The sequence below is a fragment of the Nicotiana tabacum genome, chromosome 20 (assembly GCF_000715075.1).
Source record: "Nicotiana tabacum cultivar K326 chromosome 20, ASM71507v2, whole genome shotgun sequence".
Classification (NCBI taxonomy): domain Eukaryota; kingdom Viridiplantae; phylum Streptophyta; class Magnoliopsida; order Solanales; family Solanaceae; genus Nicotiana; species Nicotiana tabacum.
This window is the reverse complement of record NC_134099.1, coordinates 22,728,835-22,737,596: the sequence shown is the minus strand read 5'-3', so window position 1 is coordinate 22,737,596 and position 8,762 is coordinate 22,728,835. Positions and strand designations below refer to the sequence as shown.

At 41.0% G+C, this 8,762-nt stretch overlaps 1 long non-coding RNA gene across 2 annotated transcripts; it reads left to right on the top strand.

Moving 5' to 3' along the window:
• Positions 1-5,449: 5,449 nt before the first annotated feature.
• On the top strand, positions 5,450-8,386 carry LOC142174969 (uncharacterized). Of its 2 annotated transcripts, none has more exons than XR_012704163.1 (2): positions 5,450-5,905; positions 8,125-8,386. It is a non-coding gene; the product is annotated as an uncharacterized LOC142174969 (long non-coding RNA). The 2 variants fall into 2 exon arrangements; XR_012704164.1 differs by having other exon boundaries at positions 8,112-8,386.
• The last annotated feature ends 376 nt before the right edge of the window (positions 8,387-8,762 follow it).

Below are 8,762 nucleotides of genomic sequence, written 5' to 3'. Positions count from 1 at the left end.
TTGAAACACCCGGTATAGCCAAAGTGACTGTCTTAGCATGACAGTCTAGAATAGCACGGCATAGGGATAGCCAATCCATGCCCAAAATGACATCAAAATCCACCATGCTCAATAGCAATAGATCCACTCGGGTCTTTAGACCCCCAATAGTCACCATACATGACTGGTACACACGGTCTACAACAACAATATCGCCTACTGGGGTAGATACATGAACAGGTAAAGCAAGAAACTCACGGGGCATACCCAAATAACGAGCAAAGTATGATGACACATAAAAAAAGGTGGAACCGGGATCAAATAATACAGACGCATCTCTGTGGCAGACTGAAGCAATACCTGTAATGACAGCATCTGAAGCAATAGCATCTGGCCTGCCAGGAAATGCATAGAAACGGGCCTGACCGCCCCCTGATCGACCTCCCCCTCTAGGGCGACCCCTGGCTGCCTGACCTCCACCTCTAGCTGGCTGGGTGGGTGGTGAAGTGACTAGAGCAGAAGTCGAGGTCTGACCCCTCTGCTGAGATGAGCTAGAAGCACGGCGAGGACACTCCCTCCGCATATTCCCAAACTCTCCACACTCATAGCAACTCTCGGGCGCTGGGAACTGGGACTGAAGGGAACCCCTCGTGCCAGAGTGGCTAGCTAATGCACTCAGCCTAGAAGAACCTTGAGCAGATGGAGCACGAGACGAACTCTGTGCTGGAAGAGCGCTGAGAGATGGCTGACTCTGCTGAGAACCCAGATAACCACGACCAGAAGATCCACCTCGGTACTCAGGTCGAGCTGACTGAGCAGGCCTAAAAGAACGACCCCGACACTGCTGGAACTAGCCCTTTGAAGAAGCGCCACTGAAACTGCCAGAACCCCGAGGCCTCTTGGCCCCCCTCTCCTCTCTCTCCTAACGGCGAGCCATCTCAACATCACGAGAAATATCAACTGCATCCTCGAAGTAAATACCCAGAACTCTCTCTCGAGTCATCAGAATACGAAGGTGGTAATTAAGACCATCCAGGAACCTCTTGATCCTCTCCTGATCAGTTGGAACTATCCATGAGGCATAACGAGCCAACTCAGAAAATCTCGCCTCATACTGAAACACAATCATATCTCTCTGGCGAAGCCACTCAAACTGCCTACGCAGCTCCTCCCTCTGAGACTGCAGTATCCACTTCTCCAAGAAGAGAGTGAAGAACTACTGCCAAGTCAAAGGTGCTGAACCTGCCGGCCTACGCCGCTCATACGCCTCCCACCAAGTGAAGGCCGCTCCAGTAAACTGAAATGTAGTAAAAGCCACACCGCTAGACTCAAGAATCCCTGCTGTCTGAAGCATACGCTGACACTTGTCGAGAAAACTCCGGGCATCCTCGCCCTAAGCACCACTAAAAGAAGGAGGCTGAAGTCTACTGAACCTCTCGAGACGACGCTGCTCATCGTCTGGCATAACTGGAACCCTGTACTCCTGAATGGGTAACACTAGCTAAGCTGGATGTGCCTCTGGAGTCTGTAATCCCTGCACTACCTGCTCAAGTGTGCGAGCAGCGGAGGTCTGGTTGCCTCCCCCGGCCTGCGAAGTAGCTGCTGCTGCCTGAGCTAGGCCTGTGCAAACTGTCAAGATCTGGACCAATGTCTCCTTGAGACCCGGTATCACAATGGGCACAGTTGGTGCCTGCACTGGTGTTGCAGGAGCCTGGTCCTGAGCTGGGGCAACTAAAGGATCCACAGGTGCTGCCCCTGCTGCTCTTCCTCTACCACGACCATGACCACGTCCACGGCCTCTAGTAGCCTCAGTAGGTGGTACTGGTGGTCGTCTGGCACATCCGGTAGCTCGATTCCTCACCATCTATGAGAGAATGGAATAAAGAGAAATTTAGTATTCGGATCAACAAGTTCGCACGACAAGAATTTCAAGAATGTGGAATTTTTCCTAACGGGTTCTGCAGCCTCCCGAGGATAAGCACAGACGTCTCTGTACCGATCCGCAAGACTCTACTAAACCGGCTCAAGACTCGCGAGACCTAGTAACCTAGGCTCTGATACCAACTTGTCACGACCCCAAATCCCCGGTCGTAATGGCGCCCAACACGATGCTAGGCAAGCCCGACCAATTCGTCACTCACAATCCCTTATGTAGAATTCATTACCAATTAATAGGATTTAATGCAAATTAACATGATTATAGCTCTGTAGTAGTAGATAAACAGTACGGAAAATCCATAAAATATCAATATAAATCCCACCGATCTGGTGTCACGAGCCAAGATCCTCTAATACAAGTCTGTGTAGCAACCTATACATAGATTTGTCTAGAATGCGGAAAATAAAGAGGATAAGGGGAGAAATCGGGTCCTGCGGACGCCATGCAACTACCTCGATGACTCCGGAATAAGCTGAACAGCAGCAGAAAGCTCAAACTATGCCTCAGGGATACCTGTATCTACACACATGGTGCAGGGAGTAAGGTGAGTACTCCAACTCAGTGAGTAATAGCAATAAATAATGACTGACGGAAAGAAAACTCGTAAAATACTACGCAGTTCTATATTAAAACAGTGAGAATATCAAAAACAGCAACTGAATGAAGAAGTCAGTTAAAAGTTCTTTAAGCCAGTATTCATTTCATTTACACCTCACGATAACGGAATTCATATTTGTACTACTACGACATGCAGCCCGATCCATATAGTATACTGCTGCGGCGCGCAGCCCGATCCATATATATATATATATATATATATATATATATATATATATATATATATATATATATATATATATATATATTTATAGCTGCGGCGTGCAGCCCGATCCAAGAATAGTCGACTGCGCTCACTGGGGGTGTGCAGACTCCGGAGGGGCTCCTTCAGCCCAAGCGCTATACTACTGCGGCGTGCAGTCCGACCCATATAATATACTACTGCGGCGTGCAGTCCGATCCATATAATATACTACTGCGGCGTGCAGTACGATCCGCATAAATATATATACTGATGTGGCGTGCAGCCCGATCCATAGCATATCAAATACCCTCACCATAGGGTTCTCAACCCCTCTCAGTCAATATAGACTTGGCCTCTCGGGCACACTAAGATAAGACGGGTTCTCAACCCTCACGTTACTCTCATTAGGATTTAACAATTTCTAAAGCTGGTTCATATTATGTTTATCAGTTAATAACCTGACTGAGGGTATGATTTCGACAAGAAAAGTGAGGTCAACCAATACAAATGCCCCATAAAAGTTCTACAGATCAGCACAAGGCCCCAAACATGGCAACTAGCCCATAATATAACGATATTAATTAAGTCTCAGTCAAAAGTACAGTAGAGTCATCAACGGAATGGACCGAGTCCAAATCCCCAATAGTAACAAACCCCACACTCATCATACAGCGTGTGTCTCATCCCAACATAGCACCACGTTGTGCAAATCCGGGGTTTCAAACCTTCAGAACATCATTTATAACCATTACTCACCTCAAGCAGGCCGAAATCCTAGCTCGCTACTCCCTTGCCTCACAAATCAACCTCCTCGAGCGTCGAATCTGATCAAAACCACAAGTAATACGTTACAATAGGCTAAGGGAATACAACCCAATCGAAAAGACTCGAAAAATATCGAAAATCACGAAGTTGGCAAAACCCGAGATCCGGACCCACTTCTCAAAAAATCAAAAAATTGACATCACCGTATTCCTTATCTCGCCACGAGTCTATGCATATCAAGTTTACCAAAATCCGAGCTCAAATGCTCCCTCAAACCCCCAAATTTCTATTTCAAAAGTCAAGCCCTAATCCTTCCCTTTTTAATCAAATTTCCATGAATTTAGATGTTGAATCTACAATTAAATGATGTTTTTAGGTCATAAGACTCACCTCCAATCAATTTCAGTCGAAACCCTCTTTAATCCTCGTCCAAAAGCTCTCAAGGATGTTCAAAAATGGAGGAAATGGGTTTGGGTTCGCGGATGAAATGTTTTAACATTTTGCCCAAATCACTGTAGCTAACTCTATGCGATCGCATTCAAGCCCCTGTGATCGCATAGACCAAAAGTTCCATGGTCTCAAATTACCCTATGCGATCGCAACAGGCCCTATGTGATGGCAGTGCCTTACCAAACAATACTGTGCGATCGCAACCTCTTCATGCAATTGCATTGAACAACCAAACATCCCCTAAAATCCTTCTATGCAATCGCATCCCTTTGTGCTATGCGATCGCAAAGAGCAAAATTGCTCTGCACTGACTGCTACATTTCTGCAGCATTTTCCAACTTAAAGAATTCCCGTTAACCATCCGAAATCACCCCGAGGCCCCCGGGACCTCAATCAAAAGTGCCAACCCATTCTAAAACATCATTCAAACTTGTTCCAATTATCAAAACACCACAAACAACACCAAAACCATCAAATTACATCGGATTCAAGCCTAAATCTCTTAAAAACTTCCGAAATATGCATTTGATCAATAACCCGACCAAAACACCTCCGAATGATCTGAAATTTTGCACACACATCCCAAATCACTTAACGAAGCTACTGCCAACTCTCAGAATTCCATTCCGACCCCCTTATCAAAATCTCACCTACCAACCAGAATTCACCAAATTACTAACTTCGCCAATTCAAGCCTAATTCTACTCCGGACCTCCAAAATCAATTACGATCACACTCCTAAGCCACATATCAACCCCCGAAGCTAACCGAATCACCGAAAATCACATCCGAGCCCTCTAACTCAATAGTCAACATCCAGTTGACTTTTCCGATACAAGCCTTCCTTAAAGAGACTAAGTGTCTCATTTCCTATCAAAACCAATCAGATTTAACTCTAACACACCGAATACCGATAACGAAACATGAAGAAGCATAAAATGGGGGAAACGGGGCAGTAACTCACGTGACGATAGGTCGGGTCGTCACACCCAAGATTTTTCATATTTTAGCACGTAAATATTTAATTTAGGTCTAATATAGTTATTTCAACTTATTTTTACTCTTTTACTTTTATTTTATTACAAGAAAATGAAAATTATAAAAAATAGGCTCATTAATGTTTTGTAGTCATTTTTTAATCTTGAAAAAAATAATAAAAAAATAGTTTTGTTTTAATGGTCAGTCTTATTTTAATAATTATTTGTACTTAAGTAGGGCTAATTAAATTTTTTTATAATATTTCTATGTGGATAAAGTTTTAGTTAATTAAGCTAATTTTAAGCATAGCTAGTCATAAAGGCCCAAGTTTCTAGCCCATTCCTTAAGCTCAATACCCAATACCCATTAAGCGAACCCTAGGGACCCTTCTAGACTCTTCTTTGAAAAAAAACAAATAAAAATACCCTAAGGACCTAAGAGCAATAAGCTGAAAATACACAAATAAAATAGACCTAGACTCTAAAGTCTGGGGAGAAGCGCCGCTGAACACGAAAGGAACCCCCCCCCCCCCCCATCATTTCTATCTCCTTCAACATAAGCCCTCCGTCATTCTGCAATCAAACACAAATGACCCCCTCCTAATCATCTTCTTCAACTCTTCTTCTCACCGGTCAGTGGCGAACTTGCCATAAAACACATCTACCTTCATCGCCACTGCTCCTTCTTCTTCGTCCATCACAACTACAACAGGCATGAAACCTGCTTGAATCCTCGTGAAACAGTCCGGAAAGCCACTATTCAGTCCAAAAACAGAACCATGAAACCCTAAAATGAATCAATTCCAGATTTTGCATCTTCAATGCTCAGAAACCAATCGTTTAAGTCTGTCTTTTTGTTTCATGTTTGAGCTTTCCATCAAGCTTTAGGGTCGTCAATGGCTGCTGTCTAGGGAGGCTCTATTTTAGTCGTGCGTTGATGTGCCGTTTGGTTGGTTTTCGGTTGAATTCCGTCCAGGGTTCTAATGTTTGGAGGTCCGTCTCTTTCCTCCTCTTTGATTACCTGTGAGATGGTTTTAAGCATGACATTGATTTTTTACATTTGTTTGAGTCATTAAGTCTTTCAAGTTGGTCTTAGAATCTCTTAATACACAACGTGTTGGTTGTCGATTTTAGTTGAAATTGAATGTTTTGTGTTATGTTTGAGCTTGACGTTTTAACGGGAAAGCATTTCTATAGTTTAAATTTCAATTAGTTTGAGGTCAGATTGCCATATGAATTAGTGCTTAAAATATTTTGCAATGTCCATAATGTTAGTGTTCAATTACAGTGATGGGTTTCTCTTCCAATGCAAGTTAATATTTGGCCATTTTCTTGTCTAAATTAGGTACTGTTAGTTTTAAAGGGACAATATTGTGCATCAGGTTGCTTTTATTTGCCTTGTTATTCTCATCGTTTCTTATTTATTTATTTTGCGTTTTGTTTTCTCTGAATACCATATGTTTCATTGTGTGTGTATCTCTTATTGATCAAATATGAGGCCAAAAATCAGAACTTTGCTAGCCGCTATAATTTTGAATAGTGATAAAATAAGATAAAGATGTTATAAATCCGAGTGTATATTTCATATGACCCGATTCTAATTTTCCAACAAGGTTAAATAGAACGTGTCGTGAACCATGGGTGCATTTCATGTGGCGTGGCTTGCGATATGTGTTTAAATAACCTTGAATTTTTCTAAAATATTAAAAGCGACTAAAAAGTTAAACAATGCACATAGGTTTAAAAGTGTTTTAAAATCAGATATCTAGGCCAATAATAACTGTTGAGCGACCGTGCTAAAACCACAGAATCCGGGAATGCCTAACACCTTCTCCCAGATTAACAGAATTCCTTACCCGGATTTCTGTGTTCGCGGACTATAGAACAAAGTCAATCTTTCCTCGATTCGGAATTTGAACTGGTGACTTGGGACACCATAAATTATCCCAAGTGGCGACTCTGATTTTAAATAAATAAATAATCCTGTTTTGATTGTCACTTAAATTTGAAAAAACTCCCTTATACCCTTCCGGGGTGTAGGTAAAAAGGAGGTGTGACAGCTCTGGCGACTCTGCTGGGGAACGAACCCAGAATCTCTGGTTCAGGGTTCAGAATTCGAGCTTAGATGAATTGTTATATTTGGATTTACTTATTATCTGGTTTTATTCACATATTTTGGCCTAATGTGCCAAATATTGTTTTTACCGCTTTGATATTCTGTGAATTGTATATAAACTGCTACGAAACCCTTCTTCTCTCTGAGTCTTCTAAATCATTTGGGGAGTATGCACTTCGTGTGACTTCTCTTCTATCTAGAGTCTTATCCAATTTTAGAACTAGGTTCGGACAAGTTGCAAAGCCGGTGAAGCTTCTGTATTCCCGGTACGCTGCCCCCCCTCGGCTCGAGCTATCTGCTCGGGTAAGCCAGGTCTAGAATAATAAACCCAGATTTTAAACCTAGTATAACAAAACATCATGCCGGATCCCTAGTAGGAACGCTTGTTTGCATCACGTGCATTTGACTTTGGAGACTCAACACAGGAGTTGGGTTTGTCTAGGACAGATGCACCCAAAATAACAGACCATCTTGATGCATCCTATGTGCTACATGTTGCATTTATTCTAGGGTAAAAGGGTCAATTAGCGGACCAATGATAGTTGAGGGCAAATAAAAAAAGAAAAAAAAAGAGGGTGAAGTGTGAAGATAAAGCGAGTAGGGCCCAATTATGCTTCCTGTCACATTTTGTTAAGGAAAAAAGAGCTTGAAAATTCAAAAAAAAAACAAAAGAAAAAAAAATATTTTGTATTTTTTCATCATTCTCCGTAAATCAGAAAATCAAAAAAAAAGAAAAAGAAAAAAATCAAAAAAAAAGGTTACATGTCTCATCATTTTTCGAAAAAGACAAAAAAATATGTTTTCTCTAAATTAGTTATTTTTTTTTAATTCTCGCCCGTATCTAATCTGCTCGAACTACGCATACCTGATTCTCGTCTTTCGGGGTGTGATACATAGGAAACCCACATAGGGTTTGGTCTTCCTAGAAAATGTTCTTAGGTTCTTGGCTTTGCGGGGTCTTAGCCAAATTTTGCACTTCTAGTCACCTTTTGGCCACATAAGTCATTTTGCAAAAATAGCCTGAATCATGTCTTGCATGTGTTTAATAGGGAGTGTTGTTATCTCACATAGTGTTGGTTAAAGTTTTCTCATACAGGTGTGGGCCTATTTACCAGAGTTCGAGCATAGCAGAGCCCCAGGACCATCTAGTCAGGATCGCTCATTTAGGAGTGGATTAAAAGAAGATTTTCTTTTTTTTTTATGCTTTGAGTCTGTTATTCTTTTTTATGTCGTCCTTTAATTTCTAGCTTTGTACAATAATGTCGAGTCTTTTGATATTGTGTTTCCCCATTTTGTATTGAAGAAAGATGTGTAATAAGGCAAAAATTATAAAATAAAAAAAAGATTTTGCGGTTTTATATTTCTGTTAGATGTTTTCTTTAGGATACTAATTCTAGAAGTTCAAAAAATCTTTTGTCGTTTTTCTTAGGAAATTAATATCTAGAACTCAAATAAAAATTGCTTTTATATTTCCTTTCGTATATTAAGACTAAAAATTCAAAAAAAAAGGAGAATTTTCTTTTAGTGCCTTTTTAAAAAGTTTTCTTTAAGATATTAATTCTAAAATCCAAAAAGATTTTCATTTGAGATTCCTCTTTGAGAGATCGATGGAAAAATAAAAAAATAATATATTCTTTCTATTTTCACTAGAATTTTAGGACATTGTATATAGAAGGAAAAAACATGCTTTATTTTTTGTTTATTATTAGAATTTCTCCTTTAGGCAATCAAAAT